Raw genomic sequence first — 13,481 nt, forward strand, 5'->3', positions numbered from 1 at the left:
TGTGTGTATGTGTGTGTGTGTGTGTGTGTGTGTGTGTACTTTTCTACTTTACAGCTGTTTTTTTTTGTTTTTTTTGGTGCGTGTTCATGGAAAAAATTATAGGATGACTTTATTGTGAGTCAGTGTGAGTTTGAGTAAATAATAATATAATTATAATTTTTGGTCAACTAGTACTTTAAAGGTTTTTTATCTATATGCAAAAATATTCTTTGAGCCATTTGATGAAACAGCACAGAGTCATGCTGATCAGAAAACCTTGTCTGCAAGTCTGTAAAGATCCTTGTTCTGTCTCTATGCAGAGTTCTTACTCCGTCCTTGGTTTGTGCTCAAGGTCAGTGCGGCTTTCTTCCTCTCTCACAGCATACAGGAATCAAGCAGGACAGAGATGACTATATAGACACAGGTTATTGTCACCATGCGGTCTGCAGTGAAAAAAAAAAAAAAAAGAACGAAAGAGACAGTGTTGTCATGAATAAGAAATGCTAAATTCATGAAAGTTTTAGTTCTCTCTGTATAAAGATTTTAGGTTGTGACTTGATGTCAGTAGTGATGATCGTGGAGTCTGCTGATGACTTCATATTTGGGTTGTTTAAACTTGTGGACTGAACAAGAAACACATTCCATGCAATTCCACGGACATGTGTCGCGCTCAAGATCCAAGACACGTTTTCTGTCGAAGGCGCAGAGCTGTTTAATCCTGAACAAAGGTTTGGAGAATTCAGAATGAAATAAACATTATTTTAAGAGCACAAAATGGAATAAACAAACCCTGGAGCTGAATTACGGAATCTATTTACAGTGCGTAATTGGAATTGGGCATCTAGACTCGAGCCTATTAGACACAGCTTTGCTGCCTTTTACATCTTTGATTCCACTAACTGGACTAATCTGGGAAAATATTGAACTCCAGGGAGCAAGTATCCACCTGAGGCAAATTTAAATCTCAATAAAGCAGAAAACAACAGAGGCTGAATGAGAAACACTGATACTGCAGAGGCAAGCTGATGCTGCATTCACGCATTAATGAGCATGAAACATGGTTCCGCTTGGATGAATAGGTGTGCGATGGTGTTATGGGTCGGAGTCCATCACGCTGAGATGATGAGGGCACTTTTGTAGCATTGGTTAGAAAAATTGTGCATTTGCCACAGCTGACATTTCTTATTTGAATAAAACATCATTTATTTTGAGTAAAATAGCTTTACAAAAAATAAATAAAATATTGCATAGGCTTGTGATTCATAGCTGTTTTATTATAGCTCTGTGTACAACAACAAAAAAGCAAGAAAGGTTTCTTTCTTTTTTGAAATGTAACATTTAATTTGAATCTGAAAATTCTAAAATTATCATTTTAAAATTCAGTAGATTTGATTATACAAAACGTATATGTTCATATTTCAAGACAGTCTGTATTTTAAACCCGATTGTTTTTAATTACTATTTTTAAATAATATCACTATTTAATAAATAGTAAAAAATATGAAAAAATATTACATGAAATATATTAAATTACATAAATGAATAAACTAAAAAATTACATAAAATATATGTTTATATTAAATATAAATATGTTTATTTAACGGCAACTTGTCGTTATAATTTTTTGCAACTTGTTTGAACCAGTGCTATTTTAGTTTCACTGATATAATATTATAATTTTGTTAATATTTTGAATTAGATTTTTTTTTTTTTTTCTGTTACTTTAAAGTAATTTTAAAGTTTTAAGACATTTTCTGCATGATTGTCATTTTTATTAAAATGTGTCTATATAGTTTTTTTATGATTTTTATATGATTCTTGTTTTTTATTTATTACTTTTTATTTAGTTTTTGTTATTTTAGTACTTTAAGTTAAACTAAACAAAAATGAGAAATGTTGCCTTGGGAACTATCTGTAATAAAATAAGTTTACGGTTTTTTTTTTAGTTTTTTTCTTATTTCAGTTAACGTTTTTTTTGTTTCAAGTAACACAATTTTTTTATGCTTTTAGTTTTACTTAATAATAATCATGACTGTATCTGAATGACTGCTATCATAGTGCAATTTTTTTCATTTAACAGCTTTGAAAGTATATATTTGTCTTCTGTTACTGTAATTATGTAAATTGCTTGTTGCTCTGCAAGAAGCTATATATACTCAACATTCTGCCATCTCTTGTATTACAGTTCGCCAACCAGAGATGACAAACATGTCAAGCACTAATGACATGGAACATGACCCACGCCCGTCTGGACATCCCTGTGGGCCGCCTCCCTCCTGGAGGATACTCAGTTGTTTCATCTGGCAAAGCATAGAGCTTCCTTTTGACCTGTCCCTCACCTGCTGTTTCATAAGCCCTTCATGGACTTCATGTACAGAAACATCCCAGTGTTCCAAACACTCCTGTTGGGTAGTTACTTAGAAGATACACTTCACATACATAATAGGAGTAAAACTGTTCAAAGTGTGTGAAACAATTAAAAAGTAGGCTATTTTTGCACATTCTAAAAAACTTGAGAAAACAAAAATGTAATAGGTCAAACTAAATATTATATGAACTCTTTTGTTTTCTATTCATATTCTGTGGGATTTGAAATTCTCGCAACCCTGTTGCAACCTAAACTTTTGGGACTGAATGTCTGAATACATTTCAAAACCCTGATTTGCATGTTTTTTGCATTTGCATGCAAACAGCAAAACAGCATTTTGAAAAATAAACATATTATTTTATAAATCTTTATTTAATAATCATATTAATATTGTAACCTGAGTGCCCTTTCTCTGTCTGACACTTGTCTAAAAGTATAATAAAAGAGTGGCGTGAAATTCCAATTTATAAAGTTCACACTGCACAATTTTAGCCCCAATTTTCACTCACCGACAGTTTTGTGGAAATCACTGACAAACGCCCAAAATCTGAGGCAAATTTGTGCTCGTTCACGTGAGTGACAATCACGTAGGCCTAGTGTGTGTTATCAAAGATGCGAGCTGAGAGAAGCGCCAACTGTCGCCGACGCCTGTGGCGACCTGTCGGCCACTCAGTGTGAAATGTGTTTTGACTGGAAATGACATCGGTGACGACCTACCGCCAATGACAGAGCATGATACAGGTTATGGGAAAATCATAACAGACCTGCAACAGAACATCACCAAGCAACCATTCTCTCCTTCATTTTCTTCTTTGTTTATTTTTTATTTTTCACTGCAAATCAATGTACATACAATGTACATTTAACTTGGATTGCAAGCTTTTTGCAGGATAACATTTTTGACAGGAATAAAACCATTCTTGCGCTAGTACGCCTGTCTCTTGTGGGATCTTACGTTATTTTCTGTACCAGTTCTCGCATGCGTTTGGTTGTGAAACGTAGTTTGTAGACAAGACAAGAGTTGTCGGGAATCTTCCTATTGAAAAGTTGCATGACGCGTGACACCCTGTCGCTGATCTGTCGTGTAGTGTGCACCCAACAGCAACGAGATAGTAAGCCAGACAGTCATGTAATGTGAGAAGAGCAGCAATCCGACGAGTTTGAAAATCATGCAGTGTAAACCCAGCATAACTGGCCAAGATTTATCTTGTTAGCATACTATAATGAGCTTTTTTATCAACATCTAGTTCTCTTAAAGAGCAGGTCATATGATATTTTAAAGTGTCCTAATATTGTGTTGGAGTCCCCTACAACAGGTTTAAACGCATCTAAGGTCAGAAGACAATTTTCAAGCGACAGCTGAAAACCCATCTCTTTCGAAGCTACTTGACTTCATCATAAAAAAAACAACAAAAAACAAAAAAAATTCTCTCTCTTTATTTATTCCTTCTCTTTCTAGCTTGTACTTATTTGAACAATGTCTAAGAACTTGGTATTACAACCACTTCCTGTGCCTCTTTAAGAAGAATCGCTTTATGTATCCCCCAATTGTAAGTCGCTTTGGATAAAAGCGTCTGCTAAATGACTAAATGTAAATGTAAATGTAAAAACATTGTAATTTTCTCATAATATACATTTAATATTAGAATCATTTTTCAATGATTTTGAAACAATTCGTTCAAAGCAGTTCTGAGCGTTAAGGTCTGTAAACCCTTTCCTTCCATAAGCCTACTATGCTCTGATTGGTCAACTGGCCAAGTCTGTTGTGATTGGTCTTTTCGCATACGATACGTGTCGGAAACGAAACGCCTATTTCCATAATAATTTTTTTTGCTCGGGATGGTTACTTGCAAACAAAGATGCTAGAAGTTTACAAAAATGGTATCGATATTACCTTATCAATTTGAGCCCAAGTCGAGGATGTTACAGATGCAGTCACTCAACCGGAAACTCCATCAGGACGTTTCTCAGTGGTAAGTTTAAACTTTGTATGTTGTACTTTACGTGATGTGACAGCAGTTTTATTGCGTTCATTATTAGTATTTACTTATTTGAGGTGCACGTGTGGGAACTGTGTTAAATGCCCAGTGAGGCTGAAACACACTAACTAGCGGAAGTGTTTGTGGGCAGGTCAGAGTGTTCGTATTTCGTGGGCAGGCAGGGATTATGTAAAGGTGTTACCTTGAGACGTATATAGGTAACAGGCAGAAGATTCGAAAATATGACGACTCATTAAGGCGGTTCGGAGTTGACTCTTTCTTTTGAGAGACAATATCTTTATTTATCATGCACTTTTTTGATTAACAACTTTGCAGACTGTTTACATTGAAGGATAGCTACATTACAAACTGCAAAAAAATATATATATTTTTCGAAAACCCATATGACCTGCTCTTTAAAAGCATTGCTTTTGGTATCATAGCCCATGATAGGTGTTAGTAAAATCACGTACAATTCATGTACTGTACTTTAGATAAATGTGAATGCTGAAGATTAGCTTTCTGCGATGTAGGATGCATTTTTGTTATTACAACAGAACATACACTTCCAGTAATACTGTTTCTTAACAGACACCACAGAACATTCTTCATTGCGCTAAATACGGCAGGAGCAGTGGAAGTCTACCTGAGGTCAATCGTTTGAAGCATGCCATGACCAAATTAAACCCCGAGGGAAGAGTAATTGGGTTACGGTGGGCCGCGGCGCAGTGGCGGGATATATCATTTCCCTGGAAACGTGTTAGTCCACTATATTGGCAGATCGCAGAATTAATCCCTTCTTTCTTCTTAATCCTTTTCCTTATCATAAGATTATGAAAATCCTGATCCTCCTTCTCTTAGATATTAAACTGCATTCATAATACAACTCCGGGCCTTAAGAAATCAATGGCAGCTCTCTCGTCCGGTACTTGTTGCTCAAGATCACTTTGTTTTGAGTTTTCTCTCAGTATTTTGTAATTCCGCACATCGTTCTCCCACCCAAGACATGAATAATGTGTGAGGGTCTGTCCGACTTTGGCATTCTGAGTGCGCCAATCTGCTCAAACAGACACAAATTGGAAAATCGTTCCAGTCGAATTTTCATTCATTCAAGAGCTGAGCCACTGGCAGGGTTATTTCCTTACCTCAACACTTGTGCTGACACTCACTCGTTGCTATGTTCGAGTGTGTGTGTGTGTGCTCATGGTGGTCTTTTCTGTACATGACACCTGATATTGCACCAAGCTCATTTTCTCTTTTCATCCTTTTGTATTGAGGAGGGGGATGTTCATCCTCTAGTGACCCGATTGACCTCTGCTCACGTATTCACGTGTGTCTTTGAGCTGGGCGTAAAAATTCCTCCCCAATATTTCATGAATCACAATGCAGCAGAGGCAATCTGTGATAGATTCAGGTCTGAGGGGGTATGCAAAATGAAAATGCACTGTATGTATATATCCACATATATAATATATTACCTCACGTGCTTTGAGCCAGCCCAAGGCACATCTCTATAGTGCCATTTTACATCCTCATTTCAGTTCAGAGGCCCTAGGATACATTAAATGATATGGTGGACCTAAAGGTGATGTGTGTCATTTTTCAATGTTAAATATGTTGTCTTATAGTCTCAGCATATTAAAATGGGACGAGTAAGGATTGATTTTCAATCAAAATGCTGCTTTTTTGTTTTTATGTGAGTGTCCTGAACAGTTGCATTGAAGTTTGGGGTGGGACTATGGGCTCTATTTTAACGATCTAAGTGCATGGTCTAAAGCGCACGGTGCAGGTGCACTTAGGGCGTGTCCAAATCCACTTTTGCTAGTTTAACGACGGGAAAAATGGTCGGCGTGCCTGGCACATGGACTAAAAGGGTTGTCCCTATTCTCTTAATGAGTAATGGGTGTGTTTTGGGCATAACGTGCAATAAACCAATCAGAGTCTCGTCTCCCATTCCCTTTAAGAGCCAGTTGCGCTCGTGCCATGGCAGATTTGCTATTTACATGGTGGAATTTGCAAGCGCAAAGACAGAACGCGACTCCAGAGATGAAACGGAGCTGCTCATGCGTGAGCAAATAGGTAGCCTAATTCTGATACATGCAATGACTATCCATTATGACATGTAGGCATTTTTATAGTTATGTAGCCTACACAATAATAATTTTTTACATTGCAATCCTTTCATTTTTAATATTTGGCATGTTTGTGTGCTGCTGTGTGGCCCTGTGTGTGTAATAAGCAGAGTGTACGTGCGTTGTGGACCCGCCTATACTAACGTGCTCTTTAAATAACAAAAAAACTACTGCGCCATTAACTTGACCAGGTTTTAGTTGGTCAATGGCGCAGTCTATTTCAGTTGCCTCAAAATAGCAACGCTCCAGCAATGCGCCTGAACACACCTCGTTTTCAGACCAGCACGCCCATGAGCGCACAAATGGGTGCAAATGCATTTGCTATTTAAACAATGTGGCGCAGGACGTGAAAATGACAACTGTGTCGGGCTGAAACTAGCAAAAAAACACTTATGTCGTGCCTGGCACCGCATTGCACCGAGTGTATGATAGGGCCCTATATGTTGATTTGACCAAAGCTAGATGGGAGAAAAACCTGTTTATAGAGATAGTTCACACAAAACTGAAAATTATGTCATCATTTTCTCACCCTCAAGTTGTTCTAAACCTGTATGAATTTCTTTCTTCCGTTGAACATGATCCTTCAGAAATCATTCTAATATGCTGATTTGGTGTTCAGTTGTTATCAAAAGACAAACCATCTACTAAAGAAATTACAAACTTGTGTGTGCTCTAACAACTTTTGCAACTGCAGGACATCTGGCAACACGTACAGTGCTTAAAATTGTTACAAAATAAAAAAAAAGATTAAAAGATTAAGAAAATTAATAAAATTTTGATGCATCTCTAGGTTTTAATGACAAAAGCTATTTTAAGGAAGTATAATAAAAAATATAGCAAATACATTTGTAATCACTGGATATTTCATATTTAATTATTCACTAGTTCATATTTAAACGAAAAATATTTTCAGTTAAAAATTTGTAATAATTTTTTTTTTTCATAAGAATGAAGTCTCTTCTGCTTTATGATCAAAAATACAGTGAAAACAGACATATTATGAAATAGAATTACAATATAAAATAACTGTTTTCTATTTTAATATATTTTAAAATGAAATGTATTCCTGTGATGCAAAGCTGAATTCTCAGCATCATTACAGTCTTCAGTGTCACGTGATCCTTCAGAAATCATTCTAATGTGCTGATTTGAACCACTCTTTTCACTTACAGTACGTCAAGCTTAGAATATCATTCTTGCTATTTGATTTAAAACATTTATTAGGTTTAAGTTCTAAATTACGTTACCAGCTAACTGGCCAAAGCCAATTTTTAAACACATTTGGTGTGTCCATTTTGCACCCTGTGTATTTGTATCAGTAGGATCCATCTATCCAGTGATTTTGTGTAAGTCTTCATCTGATGGGTGTGCTCAAGGTTTTTTTCTTTTGCCTTTTTAGAAGCTGATTAAATCTTTGAGATCGTAGAGTCATAGAACGAGAGCTCAGGTCGTAACTGGTGTTGATCTGCCCCATGAAAATGCTGCTTCATTAGAAGATTATTAGTCCCTCAAAATGTCGTTTATTCTCTCAAGGCAGGATGACTTCTCGAATGGTCGCTCGTAATCCAGTGCAGCCCCTGACCATCCCTGAGATACGCCATTAAGCCCCTTGTTGTAATTTCACCCCAGGGAGGCCCTCGAAAGCACATACTTGCGGCAGACAGCGGGACAGAGTGCGTTGAGAAGTGCATTATCTTGTCGAGTTGTTTTCTTTCTATTAAATCTCATCAGTTTGAACAGGTGCAGCAGTCAGCGGTGTCAGATGAGGTCTGCAGATATCTCCCATCAAACACAACATCATCAAAGCTAAGCTCAGGACGGTGTGAAGAGCCAGATTACACTGTGTCATGCAGAATCTCTCTCTCTCTCACACACACACAATGAACTTTCTCTCTCAACAAAGGAGATTAACTCAAAAGTGAAAACTAATTCAACCCCCTTTCACAGATTCTACTTTTAATTGGATCGCGAGGCAATCCGATGCACAATTTTTATGCACCGGTCCTTAAATTCAAATAATACACAATCTTCGCTGCTTTCAAACACATCAGAAATCCATTCTGGTTAATCCAGGAGGACTGTGCTTTTCAGAGCATATACAGCAATATATTCATTCGGCATTCACGTATCAGGGATTTCTTATGAACAAGATTTATTTTTTAAAAAGGAAAGAGAATTCTTTGTTATTGCTTTGACAATGCATTTATGATGATTTACGCTGAATAAATATGAGCAGCCAGAGTACATTGTTTGAAAACAGTGTTATCAATTATTCACATTTTGAATTTTCTTGTTGAGAACACTGCAAAATGCATATCCATAAGTTGGTTTAAGTGATTTGGTGCTCAAGAAATATTTCTTGCTATGGAGTATTAATTTTTTTCAGTAGACACAGGTTAACCACCCTCACTCTAACCAACTTTTCACAAAAATGTGAATAATTGATAACACTGTTTTTAAACAATGTACTCTAGCTGCTCATATTTATTCAGTGTAAATTATCATATGCATTATCAAAGCAATAGCAAAGGATTCTGTTTCCTTTAAAAATGCTCATGGGACCTTTAATCAGGCCTTAGTTTAATAAAAATTAATGGAAAAAGACAATACCTCTTGATAAGCTTTTAAATCATCTACAGAGTCCCCTTTGATCAAAGGAACAAGGCATGTGGACTTTCTATTCAGCGTCTTCCAGTTATAGGGGTTGTGGGTATCCTGCAGTGAGACTACACAATCTGTAATCCTTCTGCTGATTCTGACTCCAGCGACAAGCTCTAAAGCCTTTTCCTTCTTAGTGCACATCAGTATATCATGGCCTTATCTTCATTAGCAGTTCATTAACAGTGTGCATGCAAATAAGCCAAACATGCAGTAATAATCTCAACAAATCGGCATCAGAGCACTTTTAAGTACATATGACGTATAATGCAATCAAAGGTCTGATTTCAAGGAAGATTTGTGCTGTGGCAGAAGATCAGTGTAATGACTACCTCTAAGAGGATATTTCTTTGAGGTTTTTCTCTTTGAAGCCCTATACCATTAACAAAAATCATTAATTTAAACAAATTACATCACTACAGTGGACCTACATGCTAGTTTAGTGGATTAACTGTGTTTGTCTTGCAAAACACAGATTTAATGATTGTTTTGCCTAGCATAGATGAGCATATATTCTCGTTTACGGTCTAATGACTCATTTACACATTCATTTGCATGCTGATAGACTAATGAACCACCGTGGTTGGTGTTTGATGATTCATTGAGGCAGTGGTCGTCATTCCCCTCCCAGAATAAAATTAATTAAATAAGAAATTGAATATACGATTAAAAATCAAACTTGCTTAGTGTATATGCTGAAATTTATTTATGCATACATACTATTTTTGGCCTTTCTGCTTTTATTTTGACAGGACAGTTTAATGACCAACAGGAAATGGTAGTCTCTCCTTAAGCAGTCCTTGGTTTGAATCCCAGTTGATTACATGTTGTTGTTTTTATTTCCTTACCCTCAGGCCATCCAAGATGTAGTTGAGTTTTTTACTTCATCAAAACAGATTTGGAAAAATTTTGCATTACATTACATTACTTGCTCACCAATGGATCCTCTGCGGTGAATGGGTGCCGTCAGAAAAAATACACAATAATCAAGTAATGTAAGCTGTGTGTTTGTAATAAACAAATCCATCAAGAAATTTGTTTTTTTACTTCAAACTGTTGCTTCTGGCTAAAATATGAGTCCCCTGTCCATAAAAGTTGTCTGGGGGGAATCAGGAGAGAAATATGTACAGACCAAGCACCATTTACAAGTGAAAACAGTTATAAACAAATATGTTGGTAGATTTTAATGTGAGAGAATAGCAGGGGGTGGATATTTTCAAGCACACAGCTTTTCACTTCACAAGATTGATGAATTGGAGTTAAGTGGATTACTGTGATGTTTTTATTAGCTGTTTGGACTCTCATTCTGACGGCACCCATTCACTGCAGAGGATCCATAGGTGAGCAAGTGATTTAATGCTAAATTTCTCCAAATCTGTTCCGATGAAGAAACACATTCATTTACATCTTGGATGGCCTGTGGACAACTATATTCTCAACAAATTTTCATTTTCGGGTTAACTATTTCTTTAATTTTGAGTTTTTCATCTTATATTTATTTAATGTTAATTCAGCTTTATAGCAATTATAGCAAAAGTCAAGTCAAGTCAAGTCACCTTTATTTATATAGCGCTTTTAACAATACAGCTTGTGTCAAAGCAACTGAACAGCATTAATTAGGAAAATAGTGTCAATAATGCAAAATGACAATAGTAAACACAAATTTTTCAGTTAAAGACAGTTCATCATTGAATTCAGTGATGTCAACATCCAGCTCAGTTTAAATAGTATCTTTGCAATCAAGTCAACGGTATCGCTGGAAATCTTTGGGATTGTAACATATTTATAAGTGAAACTTATATTACAGGCATTTGGAGGGGAGGGGCTAAAAAACAAGAGGGCTTGATGATGTCAGCAGAAAAATAAATTTGTTTCAGAGGTGAAGCATTTCTTTTTTTTCCGTATTTCTTTTTTCTTTTGTTCCCCCCTTTGCAGTACCATGCACTGACTAGTTGTTCAAAATAACATGATTGTAACATATTTATAAGTGAAACTTATATTACAGGCATTTGGAGGGGAGGGGCTAAAAAACAAGAGGGCTTGATGATGTCAGCAGAAAAATAAATTTGTTTCAGAGGTGAAGCATTTCTTTTTTTTCCGTATTTCTTTTTTCTTTTTTTCCTCATCATTGAATTCAGTGATGTCAACATCCAGCTCAGTTTAAATAGTATCTTTGCAATCAAGTCAACGGTATCGCTGGAAATGAAGTGTCCCCAACTAAGCAAGCCATAGGCGACAGAAAACACAAAAACATAATGGTATTAGTTAGTTTTAGTTAATAACAACAGTTGTATGTGTTTGTATGTTATCGTTAGCAGTCAGATTATCACAGTTTTTACAAGGAGAATACAGTGAGATGAGATGGCATATCAGAGAAAGTCTGGTGTCAAAAAAGAAGGAAAACAGACAGAGAGAGAATTGTCATTGTGTTCTAAGGATAGGTCATACACTTAGGGATAACTTCTGCTGTGCCTCTAAATTCCCTGTCTTACACACGCACCAAAGAAAAACAGAGCAGCACAGAGAGACAGCATGACTGTCATGTTTCCAGTTCAGCACACAAGGTGCCATATGCCACCTGGACGGTTACAAAAAATGTCAAAAAGGGCGACATGCATTTAATTTAATCCACACAACTGTGAAATTACACAATCATATTGAAATAAACAACAAAAAGGGTTTGCAATCCATTTTACTTTGGGATTGTAACATATTTATAAGTGAAACTTATATTACAGGCATTTGGAGGGGAGGGGCTAAAAAACAAGAGGACTTGATGATGTAAGCAGAAAAATAAAGTTGTTTCAGAGGTGAAGCATTTATTTTTTTTCCAAATTATTTTATTTTATTTTTTTTCTTTTGTTCCCCCCTTTGCAGTACCATGCACTGATTAGTTGTTCAAAATAACATGATTATGAATTAAAAACATAATATGGTGAACGGGCTTTGCAAGGAGATTTTTCATGGTCCTTTCTGCTATATAGACAATATGAACTAAGAATATTTAACATCATGTTCCATCTGAGCTTTCATCCTGGCCAACAAACAAAAAGGCACTCAAGGACTGTTCTCGTATTTCTTTTTGTAAAGAAATCTATCTTATCTTGCGCTCTCATTTTTCTATATCTGTAATTACCTTCTCGTTTGGCCCTCGAGGGGTTGGCAGATCGGTGTCTAAATGGTGGAAAAATAACTTGTACAATTTCATCCACAGGGTGATGAGCAGTGTCAAGTCCCTCTAAATTAAACACATTTGATGACTCACAGTAATTCCATCTTTATGCACCATTATTCAAAATGATTTACACAAAGTCTTATAAATATGTTGTTTGTGTAGTTTAATATTTTTCAGTATACAGTTGTCAGATACCCATATGGCACTATATGCTTTGAAACTTACAAAGTGAATAATTTCCCCCCCAGACACCACAGGAGATTGATTCAGTTTGTATTGTTGCTTGTTAGAACTGTAGCATGGTTTTTAAAGCTGTAGAAGAAGACCTTGTGTGACAGTGTGTGACAATCTCCTCTAGCTGTAACATGGCAGAGTGATCATAACCTCACATACTGAAGATGAGTTCATCGCCAAAGCTCTGACAACCCACTGTCACAGCGACTCTGGCTACGGCTGATATATGGCATGAAAAGAAGGGAAGGGAGAAGACGCGCTCACAGCCAGCAATATGTCACCGCTGCTTCCCTCCAACCACAGCAAACATTCTCCCTCTCCCTATTGGAAATGAATTTGCAAGGATTTGACCTTGAGATCTTTGTTGTTTGGAATACTGAACACGTTTGTTTTATAATCTGTAGAAATCCATGCCATGCAAATTGGGACTAGGCATGCACTGATATTAAAATTCAGGTCAATACTGGTAAGATGATAATTATTTTTATGTGATAGTTGAACTTAAAAGTCTATGCTTTTTTTTTTTTTTTTTTTTTTTTCTATAATTGATTTCAAATAAACCTTTAAAAAAAATCAATAATTTGATGTGAATTTAGAAAATGGAAACTTATGTTTTAAGATTTTCTAAACATAACATTTTTTGGTATTAATGCTTTTAAGTGAGTGTTAGATGACAATAAAGATGATCTAAATGTAATCTAATGCAACATTAGCTCTTACATATTCAATATCAACCAATATGGTACCAATGAAATTACATTTAATTATATAATATTTAAAATAAATAAACAAATTGTGGTAAATAATGTGGATTTAGAAAATGGATACTCTTCACTTTTAGAATATTTTTAAGAGTTTTTAAATGATTAATATTTTAAAGTAAGTATTTGATGATGGCAAAGGTCATCTAAATGTAAAATTAAGGGAAATGAGCATGCACAGTTAAATATGCAGAA

The sequence above is a fragment of the Sinocyclocheilus anshuiensis genome, unplaced genomic scaffold, assembly GCF_001515605.1.
Source record: "Sinocyclocheilus anshuiensis isolate Anshui unplaced genomic scaffold, SAMN03320099.WGS_v1.1 scaffold886, whole genome shotgun sequence".
NCBI lineage: Eukaryota > Metazoa > Chordata > Actinopteri > Cypriniformes > Cyprinidae > Sinocyclocheilus > Sinocyclocheilus anshuiensis.